This window comes from Acinonyx jubatus, chromosome C2 (genome assembly GCF_027475565.1).
Source record: "Acinonyx jubatus isolate Ajub_Pintada_27869175 chromosome C2, VMU_Ajub_asm_v1.0, whole genome shotgun sequence".
Lineage (NCBI taxonomy): Eukaryota > Metazoa > Chordata > Mammalia > Carnivora > Felidae > Acinonyx > Acinonyx jubatus.
Window position 1 is genome coordinate 18,919,862 of NC_069384.1, and position 23,188 is coordinate 18,943,049.

The 23,188-nt window shown below is 38.6% G+C and overlaps 1 long non-coding RNA gene and 1 pseudogene across 2 annotated transcripts in view; both read left to right on the forward strand.

The window, feature by feature from the left end:
- Positions 1 to 23,188, forward strand: part of LOC128315132 (uncharacterized) — a 62,209-nt gene that overhangs the window by 35,928 nt on the left and 3,093 nt on the right. The gene's annotated exons all lie outside the window — the stretch shown is intronic.
- LOC113594408 (60S ribosomal protein L7-like) lies at positions 706 to 3,201 on the forward strand (annotated as a pseudogene).

The window sequence follows — 23,188 nt, forward strand, 5'->3', positions numbered from 1 at the left end:
AAAGTTTTACAATTGCATCAATTTGTTTTGATGTAAAATAAAATTAGGTGAGTCCATACACCAGTATGTTATGTAGTTTATGCTCGGTCATTCTTTCATTAGTCATGAATCATTCTGAAATCATGGGTGTCATGTGGAGCCAAAATTAGGACTGTAGTTAATACCCTTTTGAAACCTCTTTAATATCAATGCCAGTATCGGAACTTTTCAAGGATGTTCGACATTTAATTTCCCAAATTAGGCTGTGAAAGTTCAGGAGACACCCTAAAATTTGCAAGCCACCAGCCCCAGCTTTGTCTTACCTGCTTCCTCAGTACTATTGTAACTGTTAAGTTTTAAAACTGTTACTATGTGTTTTGCCCTTTTATTTACTTTAGCTAGTGGACACACCTTTTCCTTTTTAAACTGGTGTGTCAGTGGCCTTTTCCTTGTAATAACAGTTGACATAATCCTGTTGATCTTTAAGAAAACACTACCAAGGAAAAACACTGGCTATTTCCAACTTTCTCAGACCTCGGCAAAGAGGGAAGTAGGTCTGAAACAAGGGTCAGGTGGAGAAAGAGATACCAATGGGCGCAACTAAGAATTTCAGGTTCTCAAGCATAGTTCTCTTTGCTTTGGATTTACTTCTTTGCCCCTGGCCTAGGATACTGAATTGCAACAGTAATATTTTTCACCTGTGAGACTGGGAAACGTTTTAAACAAGCAAAAACAGGGGCACCTGGGTGGCTCAGTCTTCCGAGTGCCCTTCGTCGGCTCAGGTCATGATCTCAAGGTACGTGAGTTTGAGCCCTGCGTTGGGTTCCTTGCTGTCAGCCCAGAGCCAGCTTCAGATCCTCTGTCCCCTTCTCTCTCTGCCCCTCCCCTGCTCATGCTCTCTCTCAAACAGAAATAAACATTTAAACAAGTAATAACAATTATTGCTGGCATATACTCAAGAATATGAGCATTCCAGTACTTTGGTGGCAGCAGTGTGAATACTGCTATCTTGGTAAATAAACCTGACAGTGCTCATTTGAATCAAAATGACTATACGTTATATGGAAATTCTAGTTCGTGAATCCTAACTTACATTAAAAAGTGGGTGGCTCAGTCGATTAAGCGTTGGATTCTTGGCTTGGGCTCAGGTTATGATCTTATGGTTTTGTGAGTTTGAGCCCCACATCCTGCTCTGTGCTGACAGTACAGGGCCTGCTTGGGATTCTCTCTCTCCCTCTCTCTGTGCCCCTCCCCCTCTCATGCTGTCTCTCTCAAAATAAATAAATAAACTTAAAGAAAGGTCACATTCGATAAAGGACATATATAGAGTAATGCTTTTTGTAGCATTGTTTATAGGCTCAACAAACCGAAAGCAATCTGAATGCCCCTGAATAGGGAAATGAATAAATTATGGCATGGGCACATGTCTGCACACACGAACACACAGTGGGAAATGACGTATTGGGATATATAAATGTCCCAAACAAGAGGGATGCTTACAATAAATAGTGAGGGGAAAAAAGCAAATTCAAAGTAAAGGGAATAACACCAACCTGTTAAAAAAATTACAAACTGGGGCTCCTGGGTGGCTCAGTCGGTTGAGCTTCCGACTACGGCTCAGGTCATGATCTCGCGGTTCGTGAGTTTGAGACCCGCGTCGGACTCTGTGCTGACAGCTCAGAACCGGGAGCCTGCTTCAGATTCTGTGTCTCCCTCTCTCTCTGTCCCTCGCCCACTCATGCTCTGTCTCTCTTGCTCTTAAAAATAAATAAACCCTTAAAAAATTAAAAAAAATAAAAAATGATAAACAGGTTATGTGGTGCTCTTTTCTGGCTGGAGCCAGGGAAGATGCAGAAGAGAATAAAAAGATGGCTCCTGCTATGTCAGGAACCCCTAAGAAAAAGGAAAAGACAAACCAAAGCAAAACAGACCAACAAAAAAACTTGAAAATCAAATGCTTAAGAAAGAAATTAGCCCAAAGGATGTTTTGAAAGGCAAGGAAAAAACTTATCTATGAAAAAGATAAGCTATCACAAAGAATATAGATGGATGTACAGAACCAATACGAGAATAGCTAGGATGGCAAGAAAAGCTGGCAAATTCTCTGCCCTGCAGAACCCAAATTGGCACTTGCCATCAGGATCGGTGTGACCCCCAAATTCTGAAAGGTGCTGCGGCTTCTTTGTATTCGCCAGACTTTCAGTGGTACCTTTGTTAAGCTCAACAACGCTTCCATTAACTGGAAGTCCGTAAGTAAATGTTTTTCATGCATGGTTATGGCAGAATCAACAAGAGTTGATTGCCGCATCTCTTAGTAAATATGGCATTGCTGGAGCGGAGGATGTAATTCATGAGATCTACACTGTTGGCAAACCCTTCAAAGTAGCAAACAATGTCTACTGGTTCTTCCCATTATCTTCTGAATGAGGTGGCTGGAAGCACAAGACCATTCAGGGGCCCCTTAGGTGGCTCAGTCAGTTAAGCGTTTGACGTGGGCACAGGTCATGATCTCATGGTCGTGAGTTCAAGCCCAGCGTCTGGCTCTGTGCTGACAGCCCAGAGCCTGGAGCCTGCTTCTCCCTCTCTTTCTGCCCCTCCCCTGCTCACACATGCGCTCTCTCTCTCTCTCTCTCTCTCTCTCAAAAATAAATAAATATTTAAAAAATTAAAAGAAAAAGACCATTCATTTTGTAGAAGTTAGAGATGCTGGCAAAAGGGAAGACCAAATTAATAAGCTTATTAGAAGTGTTAAATAACAAAAATTCAACTGAGTACATTTTAAAGATCTAATGGGTTTATTAATTGATTTGTGAATGGGCCAGCATTCCATCTAGCAAGTAGAAGGGATCTCCAAAAGGATAGAGAAAAGGTTTAAAGGTAGAGAGGGGGTGGAAGAAAGGAGATTATAAGCAGAGAATCCATTGTTTCAGGTAAAGTTGCTTTCCTAAGGGGACCAAAAGGGTCTATCAGTAAATTTCCTAGCGCTGACCAGGAAATTCCCATGTTGACTGGCTAAAGGTTACCCTTCTAGGGGCTTGAAACTGCAGTTAGATTAGGTGTTAAGTCTTGGTTTACTGACCTGGGGCCTTAACCTAAGTGATACCACTTTTGGGTCTGTGGTTTTCTTAACAGAATAATAAAGTAAGGTATCTATCATGATTATTTTTGTAATCTGGTCAGTTAATAAACAGTTACTGCTTCCAAACTGAAATGTAAAACAAACAACCCCCCCTCCCCAAAACAACAAGAACAAGAAAAAGAACAACAACAACAACAACAACAACAACAACAAACAGGTTATGTGGTTGACCAAAGAGAAACTGGGACAAGTACACGCCCAATTCTTCACATTTGTTACCTAAGGGAGGTATGGTGGGGGGATCATTTACTTTCCATTAATTAATTAATTAATTAATTAAATCAGAAAAGGGAAGACACAGGCAGGAGAAAAGAAAAGTAGAATACCATCCTGGTGATGGGTGCTAGGTGAGAGAAGGGCTGGATACCAATATGGCAGCCAGCCTCATTCTTTCCTCTCTAATGGGAACAGAGAGCTGCTTCTGACTTTTTGAGTGCAGAGATTTGGAGAAGGATGTTGCCTAAGGAGGAGGAGTATGGCTGCACTACCCAAGTTGCCTGCAATTCCGGATAGCCCCTCTTCTCTGTAGAGTTGTGTTCAGGTTGCCCAGGGCCAGTCTCCTCCCGGTTATGTGCAGTCGTGCGGTAATATCCTGCCTCAGGAGAAGTTCTGCCCTTACTTGCGCCAAGCTCAAGCTCCTAGAGTGTAGGGATAAGGTCAGTGGAAGGCTATTGATGGATGAAGGCACATCAACTCCAGGCATGAGCGGAAACTTCTAGATGAGTCAAGAAATTTGCCAGACATCTATACTCTTCTCCTCACCCCACCCACAGAGCAAATACTGATTTGTGTGTGGATGTCACTGTCTAAAGTTCTTCTAGGAAAAAATATGGCACAATACTATGTTAAGTTATTAATCTGTGCTTTTTATGACACAATAATATGCTTTCTCTATTATGTATATTATCTCTCTATTAGGTATACATATTATATATGTCTATTTTATATTTATCTTTATATTTATGTGTCTTTTCCTCCTCATTTGTGCAAATAGTTGGTGCTGGGGAAGTGTGAGGCAGGATCATGTTTCTGGCTATTAAGTTCCAATAACGCAAGTCTGAAGAAGTCATGAAAGATTGCCAGAAAAGGCCAAATGGAGGATTTGTGGGCATTGACCAAGTGCTTGGGCCAGACACACGATGGGAGGTGAATTTTCCAGGCTAGAAGGAGATTCCAATGGGAATAGGGGAGTGTCGGGAGGAGATGGGAGGAGTCTGTGGGAGCAAGGACATAAGGTCCTTGCCTGATTTTCAACCATATAAAGAAGGGAATAATAAGACTTCATGGAGGAAATAGATGCTTGGAACTGAGACAAATGAGATTAAGGGGATCCGTTCTTCCAACAACAAACATTTTAGAATTATAGAAAATGTTGTACTGAATATTCTAATGTCTCTGTGCAAGAGTTTTTCTGTAATTTATGCTTTAGAAGTTGACTTGCTAGGTACTAACCTTCAAACTTTGCTAGATATTGTGAAAATGCCTTAAACATTAAATCAATTTGCCCCCTCAATCTCTAACCTTTCTTTTCTCAAGTTTAAACTATGCTCCATTTAGTAAAACTTCACTGTTCATTCATCATCAGGAATGTACACTAAGAATTTGAAAGTTCCTGTTTCCCCTCCTTCCTCACCACTACTTACTTTTGAATTTTTTCCAGTCTTGGGGACATGAAAAGGTACCTTGTTTTAATTTGCATGTTCCTATGACTAGCAAGTTACTTTTTTTTTTTTTTTTTTTAATATCTTCCTTGGTCATATAGAGATTCTCTTCTGTGAACTGAAGGTTTATATTGATTTCTCATCAGGGCTTTTTGTGGTCTTACTTTTAGGATATTTTTATGTATTCTATATTAAATTTATTTCTCAAAAGTACTGTAAATATTTTCTCTGTCTGTAGCTTGCCTTTTAACTTTGTTTCTGGTCCCTAATGTATAAAGATTTAACATCTTTATGTCATCCAATATATAGTTTGTACTTGAGGGCTTAGTCTTTTTTTTTCTTCATAGACTTTATTTTTTAAAGTTTTAAGTTCATACAAAATTGAGCAGAAGATACACGATCTCCCATACACCTTCTGTTCCAACTCCTGTATGACCTCTTCCATTATCAGCACCCCTATCAGAATTGTACATGTGTTACAACTAATGAATCTTTCTGTATTTTAAGGAATCTTGCCTGACTTTCCTCGTATAAGATAGTCTCCTACATTTTCTTCTAAAACTTTTAAGGGTTGCTTTTAGCTTTTAAGTCTTTGATCCACGTGGACTTTCTATTTGTTTATGGAATGAGGAGAATTTAATTTTCGGGTATATTTTAAGACTCGTTTCTTAATCACACGGGGTCAGCCCATCCTATTAGCAGATTCACCTGCAGCTCTACTGAAAAATCCAGGATAGCAAAGCTGTTCATGGCGGGCATCGGGACCAGACTTGTGGGTAAGTCACTGGGCTCGTAGATAAGCCTCAGAAACCAAAGAGCAAACTAGTGGTGTTACTTGGGTGAGTGAGTGATGTGACTTCTGTGGAGTCTTCTATGCTGTGGACATTGGCCAGTAGGAAACCAGGAACATTCACTGATTGAAAAAGGATATAATTGGCCTGGCCTCACAACTCGATATTAGTCTTGGGATCAAAACAAGCAAACAACAAGCAAATATGGGAGACCTAACACTGCCAAAGTATTTTTTTGAAGAAAATATGGATAACCTAGAGGAGATTTGTTTCTGGATAATGTTTCCTCCCTGTAGCATCACAAATTTATTTAACACATACTATGGTCTTCTTCATGTTCTTAAAAAACTGAACGTGGCGGAACGGAAAAAATCCTATTTTAAGGATTTAGTTGGGAAAAATAAAATTTATATTATTTCTCTGCGTCCTGGAAGAGAATAAAATAACATCAAGTTTAATAATTTGAGCAGAGATTCATTTCGTGTTTTCCCAAAAAGTAAAACAATTACACAGAATTTCATGGTAATTTTAATATTTATACGGTTGTTTTAAAAGAAAATAAAAGAAAACATTAACCTATATACAGCACTTCTACTGATGATTTCTGAAGTAAACGGATAATATCAAAATTAAAAAGTATGTCCCAGAATCCAGTGTACTTTCTAAGATGAATGTCAATTTCAATATTTGAAATAGAGATCGATCTTTGTAATAAAATTAAAAGTAAGTTAAAATAATTAGCTGGGACTATCCCACATGCATTCTAAATCCCCCAAGTAGTGTAGGTAATTTTTCTTATTCTTCCACAACACATGGCATTCTTTCTATGAATGACATCAGTTTGGAAATACCCTGTGGTTTTCTGAGTTATAAATGGATATCTCACTATGAACGCCTGATTATATTATGATTCATACTTTCACTTCTGTTTTTTTATACTATCATTTTGCAAAAGTGAAAATGAAACTGTTTCCTTGGCCAACAGTGTACAAGGGAGAAGAAAAATAAGGTTGAATGTAATGATTTACAGATATTTAGGGATTATAGTCTGAGAATATTGTGAAAATAACTTCTTAAGGAAAAAGCAATGTAGTTATGACAAAAATTCTCTTAGAAAGTTATTCTGGGACTTAACGATGGACATTGCCAGAGCTCTGCTTTACATAAAAAATTTACTTATGATTTCTTTTGGCATCTATCTATCTATCTATCTATCTATCAATCAATCACCTATCCATCCATCTATAATTCTTTTAAAACTTTTTTTTCCATGGAACTGGGTTATGAATCCTAGCCTTCTACCTGTAGAATTTGTTCTTTTAACCGGTACATTATAATAGAAAGATGATGATAGCTACCTAGCTACTTAGGTAGATGCTAAATAAGAAAGAAAGAAAGAAAGAAAGAGAAAGAAAGAGCACGGAAGGAAGGAAGGAAGGAAGGAAGGAAGGAAGGAAGGAAGGAAGGAAGGATCATATGGAAAGTTCCAACATGAATCCATGTTTTAAAGGCGTTAGTGATAATTAAAGTTTCCTTAGGGCAGGGTCACACCTGCTCACTGCTGTGTCAGCTTCTGGCACATAGCAACATTCGACAAATATTTGTTGAATAAATGAACACAACAGAATAAAAGTAAATTCTTGTACTTCATGGTTTTCTGTGGAAAACCACAAGAAAAAAAATGTCTTCTGAGGTCTCAGCATTCTAGTAACCATGAAGTATCAGGAATCTAATGAGATCCTTCTCTTACAAGGTCTTTAAAATATTAATGCTCCTGGGGCACCTGGGTGGCTTAGTCAGTTGAACATCTGACTCTTGATTGTGGCACAGGTCATAATATCATGGTTGTGAGATTGAGCCCCCTGTCGGGCTCTGTGCTCACAGCATGGAGCCTATTTAGGGTTCTCTCCCTCTCTCTCTCTCTGCTCCTCCCCTGCAAATAAATAAATAAACATTAAAAAAAAAATACTAGTGCTCCTATCATGAGGTAGGAGATTGAAGGCTAGATGCCTCAATGCCATGTAATTCTTTAACATTACTTGTAGAGTGAGAATTTTGCTAGAGATTATAGTCCCTTTGTAATGATGAATGTGATTAAAAAAACCTTTCTATTAAATGTGATTACCTTCTTGGGCTGCGGGTTGCCATTTAGCAGTTCCTACCAAAGAATTATGTCTTATGGGTCAACATGTGTTTCCCTATAAATTAATTTAATTTCTCACCTTCAAATATTATGCCCAGACCAAATATTTTTTTTCTACCTATACTGCCTTGAAACTTCTATTTCAAAGTTACCAACTCCTTTAGCTTAAGGCATTGAAGAATGATCTTAATATCACCTGTATTTGTTTGTTTGTTTGTTTATTTATTTATAAATATTTTATTTTAAAATAATCTCTATATGGTGGGGCTTGAACTTATAACCCCAAGATCAAGAGTCTCATGCTCTACTGGCTCAGCCAGCCAGGCACCCCACTGTCACCTGTGTTTAACTATCATAAACACCTTAAGATGGAATACTCTAACAGACCAGTTAGCTGGTCACTCTTTGGATTTCTGAGAAGTCAGAATATAGGAGGGATATCATTGTATAAGTGTAAGCAAGTTAAAAAAAGTCCACAGTACAGCACATTTATGAGGATTGTTCACTAGGAAATATAAAAGTTACTCCTTCCAAATATTGTCTGTAGAACCCTAAAACACCATTTAAAAATATTAGAACATCTCATTGTCAGTTATACCAATAACCTGAGTTGAAAACTGAGCATGTGCTGAGAATAGCGTGATATTGATAAGTTGGTTCTTGTTTTAAGACACTATGTTTTGTGATAACCAGCAGTAGATGACCAGAATGAAATTGTTTGAAAGATTAAATGGATATTAACGAAAAGAAAGTCAAATGGTGAAATTCTTTTCGAAAACTTAAGGAAATTAAGAGCAGAAGCATGGAAGTCATCTTACAGAGACAGAAGAGTTTATAAACCATTAAAACTTGACTTGTAACTGGTTAACTATTTTAAAAAGAAATAATGTGTTAAACAGAAAGGGGTTTGGTCAGCCTGGCATATGAAAGAATAAAACAAAGAATTCATGAAGTACACTTTGGCAGAGAATTCTAGTGCTATTTGTTCCCAAGTTTCTTCCTTTCTGATATAAACTGTTGAAGTTATAGCATTAGTTATTCTTTGCTTGGTGCCATTGAACATCTTGTTTAAATCAACCTCCACTTATTCTGAATTCATTTTCAGGAAGCAATATTTTGATTATAATTTGATCTCTGCGATCGCTTTACAAGGTAGGAATGCTTTGGGTAGAGGATGCCTTGGTAGTTGTATCTCTCATCAGAATTGATGTTTTCTCCCCCCTGAATTGTATAGAAGTCTCCCGAATCTGGTTACAATTCCCCAGTTTGACCAAGTCTGGGACACTGGAAGGATTGAGTTTTCAAATAGGCGAGAATGAGCCGTCGAGTTTGGGCTGCAGTGGTTTCCACAAGGCTTCTGCCTTTTGGGTGAGTCCTCCTGACCTCACTGCTTGTGGGCACAGTGCGGAAGAATACCTGGGAAAATGTGTGGCACAGAGTGGTGCACAAGAAACGTTAGTTTTCATCCCAAAGTGTTTTCTCTGACGGCTTATATAGGGAAGACGCAGAGCAGGGAGGAACAGGAGAGCAGTTTGCTGAAGGAATACTTGATTGACATATTAAGCTCTCATGGAAATCCCTCCTGTGATGGCATGTTGTGCCTTGTCAAGTATTCTGGCTAATTTTATGTGTCAACTTAACTGGACCGTAGGGTGTCCAGACATTTGGCCAAACGCTATTCTGAGTGTATCTGTGGGAGTGTGTCTGGATGAGATTAACATTTGAATTGGTAGGCTGAATGAAGCAGATTGCCCTCCCCAGGGTGGGTGGGCCTCATCTAATCAGTTGAAGGCCTTGGTAGAACAGAAGACTGAACTTCTCCTGCAGGAGAAAGAGCTCCTTCTGGCTGACAGCCCTTGAGACGAACAACAGTATTTTATTGTTTCCGACTCTAACTGAAACATCAGCTCTCCTGTGTCTCTAGCCTGCTGGCTGAAGATCTCAGAACTCGTCAGCCTTCATAATCACATGAGCTGTTTCCTTGTACTAAATCTCTTTCTCTGCCTGTGTACATCTGATTGGTTCTGTTTCTTTGGAGAACACTGACTAAATAATTGGGCATCTTATCAACTGGCGTAGTATCAGAAAATTTTACTTTTGCAAATGAATTAGGTCTTCTCATGTATTTACTGGCAGGGGAAAGATATTTCACCTAAACTAGATTTTCTGTGACTCGGTGTGAATGTGTTTCCTATTTTTTTTTTTTCCTTTAATGAGGATACATCCCATCTCATTAACACTTGTCAAATTTATCCTCAGTAATGGAAAATTATATGCAGTAATGAACTTAAAAATTTGGTGTACTCTTATGTCAGAGATGCCTGTGGTATATCTCGCCCAGTTGGTTTTATTTGTGAGGCCGCTCCATTTCCTTTAGCTCAACCCGCTCTTCCCTCAAATCCCCAAACTCAAACCTGACTCATCTCCCCACTGAACCACCCACCACTGCGTCAACAGCTCCACAGCTTGCAAGTCCTGCCCAAGTGTTTTTAAGAGTGATGTATTAAAGGAAAATATACATCAACAAGTAGATATCCTCACCACAGCAACGTGAGACCATTCATTAATTCCACAAGCATTTTTTGAGCACCTGCCAAGGTATCAGACTGGAGAAACAAAGATGAAACAAACACCAACCTTTTCCTTAAAGAGGAAAGATCAGAAAACATATATGGAGGCTAAGAGGGAAAGACAGCACGTGAGGTTAACTGAACATCTATGCTTTACCAGGCAGGCACTCCATTAAGGGCTTTCCAATGGATCTTCACAGGGGCTGTTCAAGGTAGGTACTATTACCCTTCATTTATGTATGAGAACATCTAGGCCCAGAGAGGTCCTCCTGTGAGTTTAAAATTATAGCTAGCCTTCCCTGAGCCTCAGTGACAGGGTAGAGTTCAAGCCCACCTTTCTCTGCTTCACCTTGTTGCTTTGCTCTCAATCCACACTGTGTGATGTGATAGCCACTAGCTACGTGAGGCTATTGGACACTTGAAATGTGGCCAACCCAAACTGAGAAGTGCTCTAAGCGTAAAATACAAACCAGATTTCAAAGACTTAGTATGAAAAAGAATGCAAAATAACTCATTAATAGTTCTTGTATTTATTATGTGTAGAAATAATATTTTGGATATAATGATGTATCAGTCACTGTTTTCCAGAGGAACAGAACCCATAGTATTTCTCTGCCTATGTATCTATCAACAAAGGCAGAGAGACGAGAGAGGAAGAGGTGGGAATTTATGCCATTGGCTTGTACACTTTTAGGAGCTGGCAAGTCTGAAATGTGCAGAGCAGGCTAGGGGGCTGAAGTTGAGGTAAGAGTTGATGTTGCAGTCTTGAGTCTGAAGTCAGCAGGGTAGACCAGGCAGGTTGGGAACAGGCAGAGTAAGGGACCAGATTGTTGCCCCACCTCTACCAATTCATACGTTGAAGCCCTAATTTTTAATGTGACCATATTTGAATATATGTCCTGTAAGAGGTAATTAAAGTTAAATGAGGTCATAAGTGTGGGTTCCTAATCTAATATGACTGGTGTCCTCATAAGAAAAGTAAGAGGCACCAATGATACATGACTACAGAGAACCAGCCCTGTGAAGGCATAGTAGGCAGGTGGCCCTCGGCAAGCCAAGGAGACCTCAGGAGAAACCAAACTGCTGACCTTGATCTTAGACTTCCAGCTTCCAGAAATGTGAGAAATAAATTTCTATTGTTTAAGCCCCCCCCCCAAGTCTGTCATATTTTGTTATGACAGTCCTAGGAAACTAAATAAGCAGGATTTATATATTGCCATCTTGAGGTCAAATTCCTTTTTTGGGAAACCTTGGTCTTTTCTCTGAAGGCCTTAAACTGATTGGATAAGGCCCACCCATGGAATGGAGAGTAATCTGCTTTACTTAAAATCTGATTTAAATGTTAATCAGGTCTAAAAAATATTGTCACAGCAATATCTGGATTGGTGTTTGACCAAACGATTGGGCACCATAGCCTAGCCACAGTGACACATAAAATTAACCGTCACACTTGGGCTCAATAAAATATATTAGTAAAATCATTTCCACCTCTCACTTTTTTGCTTTTTAAAATGTGACTACTAGAAAATTTTATTTATTTATGTATTTATTTAAAAATGTTTATTTGTTTTTAAGAGAGAGAGACAGAGCACAAGCAGGGGAGGGGCAGTGAGAGGGAGACACAGAATCTGAAGCAGGCTCCAGGCTCTGAGCTGTCAGCACAGAGCCTGATGTGGAGCTTGACCTCATGAGTTGTGAGATCATGGCCTGAGCCAAAGTCAGATGCTTATACAACTGAGCCTTCCAGGCACCCCTCCTAGAAAATTTTAAATTGTATGTGTGGTTCACGTTTGTCACTAACATTAGATTTCTAATGAACAGTATTGCTCCTGACATTTATGAAAATAGATAAGTTTCCTAAAGGATACACGCACAGGGTACCATGGAGCATGGAAGAAGTACATTGACATCTGCTTGGGGCTGGTAAAGAAGGCTTTGTAGAGCTGGGTAGATGATTAAGCACAAACTCGAGCTGGGTTGCCTGGATTTGAATCTCTGTTCTGCCACGTCACTGGATAGGTAGCCCAGAGCAAGATATTTACCCTTTCTGTGCTTTGTTTCCTTCATCTGTAAAATAAGGGTAGTAATTAAGCCTTGTGGACAGGGTTTTTGTGAGGGGTAACTGATTTTATACATTTACGTATTAAAACAGTACGTGAGACAGTGAATCTCCGCGAATATTAGTCAAAGAAGGTCATGCTTGAGCAGAATCAGGACAGATGAGGGGTTGGACAGAGCCTGAAGGGCTTATTGAAAAGGGATGAATTTCCAGTGAGGGGAACATCAAACCCTTTTCTTTGGGCTTCATTTACTGTTATATATGCTCGGCATATACTGGTATATATGCTCGGCAAGGTGCCTTTGGGTCCTCATTGTACCCTATCTCAGCAGTGCTCAGTTGTGCTGACCATGGCCTTCTTTTCAGAACATTGGATTTTTAGTATGATTGTCTCCTGGTTTTCTCCCACCTCCTTGGGTGCTTCACATTTGACTCCTTGGCACAGTCAGTCCTCTTCTGGGACAAGCTCAATCCTTCTCTCTCTCTCTCTTCATTCTATGCTTCCCCCTCAGAACATCCCATTCACACTCATGCATGGCCTTAGTTACCACAGATGTGACACATGACTCACAAGTTTGCATCTATAACCCAGACTTTTCCACTGAGCTCCAGATCTGAATACTCAAATGCCTACTTGTCTCAGAGTCATCTCATGTTCAACGTGTCCTAAAATGCATTCACCTGCCCCTCATCACATACCTATTGTTCCTTTTCAGTGTTTCCAACTTGTATCTTACAAAGCCAGAGACTTATGAGTTATCCCTTATCCCACTCCTTTATTCTCCAAATTTAACCCAACAGCAAGACTTACCAGTTCTGTTCCACTTAATCCAAGGCAGCCATCATTTCTCATCTAGATCACTGGATTACATCCTTGCATCTTTTTTGACCGCCCACCCCTTCCATTTTTTTGTCCACACTGTAGCCAGGCTGGTATTTTTGAATTTTATAACTCATCATATAATTTCTCTTCTAAAAATAATCAATGGTTTCTCACGCTCATTGGCCAAAGTTAAAATCTCTGTGCACTACCACTCCAGCCCCATTTCACATCAGTCTTCCCTTCATTTAACCATTTAGATCTTGTCATTTCCTTGTTCCAATCATGTGACTTCTGGCCATAGGACCTGTTCCCTCTGCCTGCACTCTCCAATCGTATTCTCAGAACATTATTCTCCTTCAGAAAATTTAACATTATTGAGATTTATTCATGTAATCTTTTGACTATTGTCTTTGTTTCCCACTAGATCATAAGCCTCAAGAAGTCTGAAAGGGACCGTGTCTTTCTTTTCTTCCTATTGTATCTCTACCCTAGCAAAGTGCTGGCACTCAGCAGAAGCTTGATAAATAAATGCATAGTCTCAATTAGTGCTCATATCAACTTTGCCTTCATGGTACTTTCATTCCTCAATTTATATGCACAGCCAGAGAAGTTCAGTTCATTGATCAACATGCCAAGACTGCAAAACTGATAGGTGGAAGAATTTGGAAGTGAAACCAAGTTATACTGTTTTTACTCTTCCTTACTATATTTTAGAGCTCCTTGTTTCTTAAGCTTGGAGAATAAACAGGAACCACATGACTACGTCCATCTCCCCCCCCCTCCCCCCACCTTTCTGTTGCTGGATTATACTGGGCATCTGGACTCTTAGTGATTATACTTATTTCTGAACATGCATTTGTGTTTTGGAAAAATAACTTGATTAGCTTTTAATGAAATGTGATTAAGAAAAAATAACCTCAGATGGCCCCCGAACCAGGAACTCTGGATATTTTTGATTAAGTGGAAGAAAAATATAGACTCAGAAAATTGAGAATTATCTTCCTTGATGAATTAAAGGATTGTTCCAGATATACCAAAAAAGTAGGGTTGGGAAAAGTTGGACGGCGTAATTCAAATATATAAATAACACATCAACAAAATTTTACCATCCGTATGCGTCATAATCAGGATGATTTGTCTGGTTATACTCATTATTCACTTGGACCACATAAAATTGCTGATATGTGACCATTTTTTTTTACCACAAAACAGCATTTTCTTATGGTTCATTTCCCTCGTAAAGAGATATTTTTCTATCTCTCCTTTGTGTCCCAGGACACATTTCATTTCTCATGAACCCATTGAAAAGAGGCCAACTTTGACTGACTTTGCTGAAGTAGGACATTGATTCTCCCTTCTTCTCCATTACATGTCTGCATCCATTTTCCATCTGGAAGCCATGGGCCAGTTAGAAGGAATCTTCCATTTGATCAAGGGTAATGAGACCCCCATGTAATAAAAAGAATAGAGGAGCTCATGGAGATCCAAGAATCTACTGTAATTATAACTCTCTAAGAGAGAAAATGGCCTGAAGCAGTATCTTCCTACAAACTTTGATGTGACTCATGGCAATTACTCATGTTGAGTGGAAACAATGAATACAATGGATTGGGCCAGAGATCAGGAGGTAGTATGTTAGAAAGGAGACCAGAAATCATGTTAACCAAGAGAGATGACTACATTTTCAGAATTTTTAGTTCCTAGTCTGTCTCTAAGAGACCCTGCTGTGCTTTATTTCTCACCTATGAATACCCATGAAAGTTTCCTTTTTGTAACTTTCTAATAAAACTCTTATTTGCCCTTGTGAAGGAAAACTTTTCCTCACCACCAAACAATCCCTGACCAAGACAAGAATTAAATGGGATGATGTATGCGAGTTCTTTTCTTTTGTAAATTATAAAGACAAATATGAAGAGCAGCTATTCTTTCTTTCCCTTGTGAAACTTGGCTTTCAGAATGGAAATTTATTTCATGTTGGCCAATTAGATTGTGAAAAACCAAGCAGAAGAAGATGTTGCATCAATGAGGTATGAAATGCATGTTATGAAATGGGTTTTATCTTAGGACAATAAGCACAAATGCACAAGTAAACATCATTCATTTGCAATCCAGAGACTTTTAAAAGTCATTCAGCTGAATTTCTCCTCTTTCCTTCAGAAAGGATTAATTGAGCTCCTACTGTTTATGGACAAGCAAAGAGATCACCTCTGGCCACACTATAAAATTTAGTTGTACATGGGTGCCTGGGTGGCTCAGTCAGGAAAGTGTCCAACTCTTGGTTTCAGCTCAGGTCATGATCTATCCGTTTGTAGGTTCAAGCCCCGCATCAGGCTCCATGCTGGCTATGTGGAGTGCTTGTGCTTGGGATTCTCTCTCTGCCCCTCCCCCAGTTCACTGTTCACTATCTCTCTCTCTTTCTCAAAATAAATAAATAAACTTAAAAAAAATTTAGTTGTGGGTCACCTGGGTGGCTCAGTTGGTTAAGCGTCCGCCTTCAGCTCAGGTCATGATCTCATCGTCTGTGAGTTTGAGCCCCACGTCAGGCTCTGTGCTGACAGCTCAGAGCCTGGAGCCTGCCTTGGATTCTGTGTCTCCCTCTCTCTCTGCCCCTCCCCTGCTCATGCTCTGTCTCTCTCTGTCTCAAAAATAAATGAAAACATTAAAAAAATTAAAAAAAATTTAGTTGTACAGCTATGAAATCAATTGGCCTAGACCTTAAGTCTCATTCCTTATGAAAATATTTCATCCCCGTGGCTGTGTGAACAAGTGTTTTTAGAAAAATTTTGTTGTTAAGGCATAGACAACATACTGCATTTACAAAATACATTTATTTTATTTATTTCACAAACTTTTTATTGACCTTCAGAGGGGGTTATTCAAACAAAGGCTGAGATGAACTTAAAGGATAAAGATCTGAAATCAAAAGAGTTGTCTTCCTTCCTTCCTTCCTTCCTTCCTTCCTTCCTTCCTTCCTTCCTTCCTTCTTCCTTTCTTCCTTCCTTCTTCCTTCCTTCCTCCCTTCCTCCCTCCCTTACTTCCTTCTCTCTTTCTCTGCTTCTTTCTTTCTTTCTTTCTTTCTTTCTTTCTTTCTTTCTTTCTTTCCTTCTTTGCATTCGTCATATCTCTCTAATATCTTGACTTTCCTTATCTATGGATAAGGAGATCAGGTTGACCTACATGATTTTTCAGTTATTTAGAGCAGATATCTTCATCTTTTTAATGTGTTATCCCTGGTACCAGATGTCAGTGGGGGGTATAGAGCCATTTTTTTTTTATTATATGAAATTTATTGTCAAATTAGTTTCCATACAACACCCAGTGCTCATCCCAAAAGATGCCCTCCTCAATGCCCATCACCCACCCTCCCCTCCCTCCCACCCCCCATCAACCCTCAGTTTGTTCTCAGTTTTTAAGAGTCTCTTATGCTTTGGCTCTAGAGCCATTTTGGAACTTTCTAGTTTCAAATGTTGGGCCACCTCTCCCGAGCATCCAGGTGGGGAGGCTTAGAGTTGTACAAATGGATCTGGAACTCTGCAGAGAGGCCCAAGTTGAACATATGCTTTGGAACTTATTGGCATCAAGGTAGTAATTCAAGTCATTAGAGAGGATGAGATTTTTAAGGGATAGGATGAAGAAAGAGAAAAAAGAGGATGGGTAGCAGAAACTCCAATATTCAAAGGATGGGTAGAGGAAGAGGAGCCTGTGAAAAGTAAAAGGAAGGAAAACCCAGGAGGTCAAAAGTAATCCAGGGCTGACTATAATCCATAAAACAAAAGCACATTAGAAATTCCAAAAGGGGTATTTGGGGAACAATTTCAAATTCTACAGAGAAGTGAGAAAAGATTGAAAAGCATCATTTGAATTTAGCAACAGAGGGATGATTGAAGTAACATTTCTGTTCACTTTAATGAAAACTCTCGTTCATCACTCTCTTCCCTGGGATAGGGTTTAGTGTGGTTAGAGATGGCTAGAGAAAGAGGGGCTAGCTTAGGGTTGCACACCATTCCACTATCTGCAAAGAGGGAGCATGGTAGAAAGGAATTTCTTTTGGTTTCCTGAAGTAAAATTTGTGAAATCAACTTTATGTATTCTATTTGTGCACCCCACTCATGGACATCAAGGAATTGCTCCTTGGAAGGAGACTGTCGCAGGAATAAGGGTTTCTCCTTTTCCACCTTCAGAGTCTCCCCGTGTATAATCTATATAGCAAATGCTCTATGGAGAAACTGTATTTTCAGCCTCAGAAGTTGTGCAGGCCCAAATTATATGAATGTGTAGATTAGTTTTAAGAATATAAAGCCTACCAAAAAAACAAAAAATAAAAAAGAAAAGAAACAGACTATAACTTCTACCAATCATGCTGAGTGAGACTGTGCTTTTATAGCTTCTGACACTGGGCAATGAATCAGAAATAAAAGCTTTTAATGGTTGAGCTTTAAGTCAGATAAGTGTGTGTTTGGACACTGCCTCATATATTCTGGGTGATCTTGTGCAGGTTACTTAATTTATTTTAGTTCCCATTTCCTTGTAGGTGAAGTGAGAATGATAATATCTACCTCTTAAGATTTTTTAAGTATTTAAAAGATAATAAACATTGAGCATTTAAGAGAGTGCTTTGCACATGACACTCCTCAATAAGTGTTAAACCACTATTATTTCTATTCTAGTTAACTTTTCTTCTCTGCCTGGGACCCATCCCGGATTGAGGCTTTTCAGACATTGCTCCCCAACCTCCGTGGGGTCCTCAACCTACTTTCTTTTCCTTCCTTCTTTCCTTCCTTCCTTCCTTCCTTCCTTCCTTCCTTCCTTCCTTCTATCCTTCCTTCTTTCTTTACACACTTTTTTTCTTGACATTGGTTATACTTAGAGGCCAACTACTTTAAACCAACTTTTTTCTTTGGATCCTGATGCCTATTGAGTACATTTTAAATTTATTTTCTTCCTTTTCATTACCAACTCTTCAACACAGTCTACACTCACCTTATCTTTTCCATGATCTTTTTTTTTGTAAACTTTGAAAGGGAATTTTAGCCTCCTGACTCTGCTTATGGGAAGGTCATAAGCAGTGACCTGTTTCCAGTGAAAATCAATGACCTTTTAAATTATCACCCTCTGGAGTTATTCAGCTGCATATGATTCTGTTGAGAATCCTTTCTTTGAAAAATCTCTTCCCTTTCTTTTCTGTGTCACCACAACATCCTCACTCTTTTCTTCTTTTCCCTCCCACATCCTGGTCATCGGAATTTCTCAAGAATTACACGTTAGCCTTCTCTTCTTTTTGATACACTAATTTCTCCAGACTTTGATCTGCTCAGAGTTTATATTATAACCTTGATGATGAAAAACATCAAGTCTACACTTGTGCTCCGAGTTTTTAACTTGTGTTCCACCTTCATATTTCCTAACATTTAGAACCACTGCTATCTTCGCATCCTTCAGCAGGTAAGCTCAACTGTCACGCCTCTTTGGGGCTCTGCTACTTTCCAGCCAATAAAGATCTCTCCCTTTTCTATGTTTCTTTTAGGCTGTCCCATTCAGATTAGGATCTGTCTTAACTCTGTGAAAACCACTATTATACATAGCTTATATGTACTCAGAGGGCAGTACTCAGATTGATATTTCTTGTGTCAAACTTAAGTACTTGTTAATTACTGCTTCTACTTTTTACAAATGTCAGTGCGGCAGATCAAACACGAAACATAGGTAAACCTCAGAAAAGAAATTGTTTTACATCTAGAGTGGTCTAATACTTATTTAGGAATTTGTGTTTGTTGTCAAGCTAAGTTTATTTAATAATATTAAAAGGCATAATTAGAATATGAGATTTAAGTGTATTAAATATTGAGGATCATATAAAACAAACACACTAAACAAATATGTTTCCTCTTTTTAAAAATTATTTGGCACTAGAATTTAATGTCATATGTTTCTACATAACCCTGGTTAGGAAATGAGTAGGGATTTTTTTTTTTCTGGAACATTAAAATGGGATATTTAGCAAACATTTTCTGACTCACAATTTGGAGACTGCAATTAATTCTCAATATAATTACTTTAATTAAAATCCACTACAATCTGGTTTGTGTAGTTAATTAAAAAAAATCCAAGGGTGGCAAGTCTTATGTTGAAAAAATATTTTGTTTTGTGTGGTATTGAGCAAAGTTTTCCTCAACTTTCATGTTTTTTATTTGAAAAGATCCAAACTAAATCTCAAATAAGCATAGATTTAGTAAAATAAAAATAAACAAGACAACCTCCTCGACACAAATCCATGCAAAAAGGAAGCGATTTTTTATTGATTTGAACAAAAGGACTATTTCTCGTATTTCTAACTAGTATACCTATGCCAATCTCAGAAAGTACATAGACTTGCTTATGTATTGTCTGGTTGAAAAATGACTAAGATTCTATTCTGGACAAGGCCATTTGGAAAGCCTCTTGGTGGTGGTCAAATAATAAATATGATACTATTTGGGGCTATATGGTAGAATACTGAAAGCTCAATTTGAATTCTTTTTAGCAGCTGAGTCACTGCAGGGCTTAGCAAGTGACTTTTATTTTTGCGCCTCAGTTTTTCTTGATCACAATTCAAAGGGAGAATTTCGATCAGAAAATATCCTAAGTTGCTTAATAATGAGAAAAAGTTGAAGTCGGAGAAAGGGAAAAATAAAAATACTAATAAAGTCTTGTGGGAATTTTGCAAGCTAAGAGATGAAGGCCAAAGGTGGGTAAATTAACAACATTGACAAGTAGACAACATCAGTATTTTATGGGAGTCTGTCCAAAAGAAACGTGCCTCCGGGATGGCCTGTTTCTGGCACCAGGTGCCCGTTTATTTGATGTGTTGCTGCTGTGCCTTCATTTATTCACTCCCTTTATTCTATCAAACAGATTGTATTAAATAGGACCTATGGCATAGAGTGCTAGTGATTGGTGCCACCAGTAACGTGCGTGCTGATGTGACCGAATGTGACCTTGCTAAATTCTTCTCTTTCATCCTCACCCAGGCCTTATTTCAAGATGCGAGGCATTTGCAGGAATCACAAGATGTGGGTTAATATTTTAGGGATTGTGGGATCCATGGAGTTTGCAGTTCTGGGAAAACGTGCTTCTGGCTTTTGAACCCATCATCCTATTTCTTTCTTTCTTTCTTTTTTTTCTTTTCTCTCTTTTTTTTTTTTTTTTGAACTTTTTAAAACGTTTATCTATTTTTGAGGGAGAGAGAGCCAGAGTGAGAATGGGGTAGTGGCAGAGAGGGAGACACAGAATCCGAAGCAGCCTCCAGGCTCCGAGCTGTCGGCACAGAGCCCGATGCGGGGCTCGGGCCCACCAGCCGTGAGATCGTGACCTGAGCGGAAGTCGGACGCCCAACCGACTGAGGCACCCAGGCGCGCCCCCATCGTCGTATTTCTCTTGTTGCCTTTATGCTACTGGAAAGAGCAAGGAATTCAAGACTAAGAGGCAAAACTTGGAGAGTCTGAAACTTATTTTAAATAACTTTGGCTCCTGGAGAAGGAGATGGCCAGTGGGAGCTCCACTTGTGCATGGTGAGGGCAGTCTGCTGCCAAGATTATGCTTAACGGTTTTGTGATTTATGTTTAGGTGGCAGCTGAGACTTAGAAGATGGGAGACCCAAAAGAAAATGGACGCAACCTTCTTTTAATATTTTCCCTCGCTTTCATGAATCCCCTGTGTTCGCCCCTTTCCGTTCATGGGGTAATCTTCAAACAACTGCAGAAAGAATGGGTTTGTAGGTAGGTCCATTCTTTTTAAGAAGAGATTTTTTATTCCAGTTGTACTTTCCTTGTATCCTGTCTGCTTTCTCTCTTTCTCTCTCTCTCTCTCTTTTATTGTACACTCTGTGTACCTTCAAAGATCTATTCCTTTTCTTTTAAAAAAAAAATGTAAAAGCTTTAGAGGTTTGTAAATCAGCACAGAAATGAACAATAGGTTGGTTTCTCCTTTTATAGTTAGGTTTATGAGAATGTAGAAGAAAATGACTTCGTTGGAAATAGATTGATTCCATGAAGCTAGGATAGGAAGGGCAAAGGAAAAGAGAATTTCTATGGCATTTTCATATGACACATGAATTCCATAGGGATTTGTCAGGTCTGAAGGATATTTTCTACATAGGGAGGACACTGACTGCTATGTAACTGATAACCTCCTAGGTCGTGTCCCTCCCTCTCTAGGCTTCTCTGACCCAGTGTAAGTTACAATCAGAGGGGAATTTCCTTATTTGAGGTCTTCTCACTTCAGTGACTTTCTAAGTAGAAATGAGAGAACCCAGAAAAGTTTTGAAAAAAGTTTTAGTTCTTCCTGGCAATTACACGTTCCCCCCACCCCCACCCCCAGCCCGTATGTCATTTGGACATGAGGAACTTTATTACCTTAGGAACAAATATGGAATGGTTTTCTTGCAAAGTGAACTTGATTTGGGGGTCAACAACTGGAGAATATTCCCTTTTTTCTCCAGTGGCTTCACAATAAAATGTATGCTCAATATAACTGAGGAGAAAGACTAGAAATGTTTCTTTTTAGTCATGTGTGAATGTTTGTATAAGTACAGTGAAGATAAAATTTGAGTAGTTGAGAATATAAAGGCAACACACTCTTCAATTTTCTTAACACTTAAAAATGTGCATACTATGGACAGATATCTAGGAATTTGCTTCAAATTTCCACTGGCTATGTTATGTAGAAACAGATACCATCATATTCCTTTTCTAAAAAGTGAAAAAGAGAAGTAACAAAGAATAAATGTTTCACGGGCCATTGATTATAGGACTCAATATGATTATGTGTAGTGTGTGGGTGTGTAAGAGTGAATGAGACAGAGAGGGAGAAAGAAAGACAATGAGAGAGAGAGAGAGAAAGAGAGAGAGAGAGAGAGAAAGGGAAAGATAGAAGAGAAAAAAGGGGTGTTTGATTGGTGGGATTAGGATATTTCTTATAATAATTTAAAAAATTCTACAGCTATGTTTAACACATGAATAAACTCTAGTCACAAACTTTTAACTCAGTTTATTCTTTAGATTTGATTTTTGTGTTTTCCTTCATCTAGCTGGCAAGATGATCACTCTGTTGCTAAAAAGGATTCGGTAAAATTAAGGTAATTATTTGTAATAATATCAGATCAATGAATTCGACCAGAATCATCCTCTGAAAGATTTTAAAGTGGTCTAAATTAAATCTATTCAAAAATTTTGCCATAAAATAATGAAAAGCAGACTAGTTAAAGGGACAGTACCAAGATAGACACATTTAAAATTTGAAACCATTCTCTTCATATTGAAATATCTATTAATACTCTTATTTTCATACAAGAAAATCAATTTCCCAGAGTAATTCTTTTTCTAACTTTTAGAGAATTTTAAAATTTATTAAAATTTATTATTATTAAATTTTATTAAATTTATTAAAATTTAAATTTATTTTGAGAGAGAGAGAGAACACAAGTGGGGAAGGGGCAGAGAGAGGGCGCGAGAGAATCCCAAACAGGCTTTGTACCACCAGTGCAGAGCCCAATGTAGGGCTTGAACTCACGAACCATGAGTGCATGACCTGAACCAAAGTCAGACACTACTGACTGAGCCACCCAGGTGCTCCTGCTTTTCTAATTTTTAAAATGTTAGCTATTAGGGCATGAAACTGACCTCATTTCTGATGCCGGTAGGTATGTGACATGTTAATAAACTCAGACATTGCTTTTCTTCTTCTCTAGTTTAACTCTTGAATTAAAAATTTGTTTCATACTGATTGCTGATCGATGCCAGCATGCTCCTATGCCTAGTATGAATTTTGAGGTTTTTTCACTGTAATTTAATATAAATAGCCTGTTTACCTGTGAGTTCCTTGATGTTTGGGATTATTATGTAGCACAATGTTTGGTCCATAGGAGATACTCAGTAAGTGTTTGTGGAAAGAATAAAAATTTCAAACTGACTATTCTAGATGGATCAGCTAGCTTTAATTTGCTCCCTAAAAGTAGACTGCTTTCCTAAACTTATATACTATTTTGTA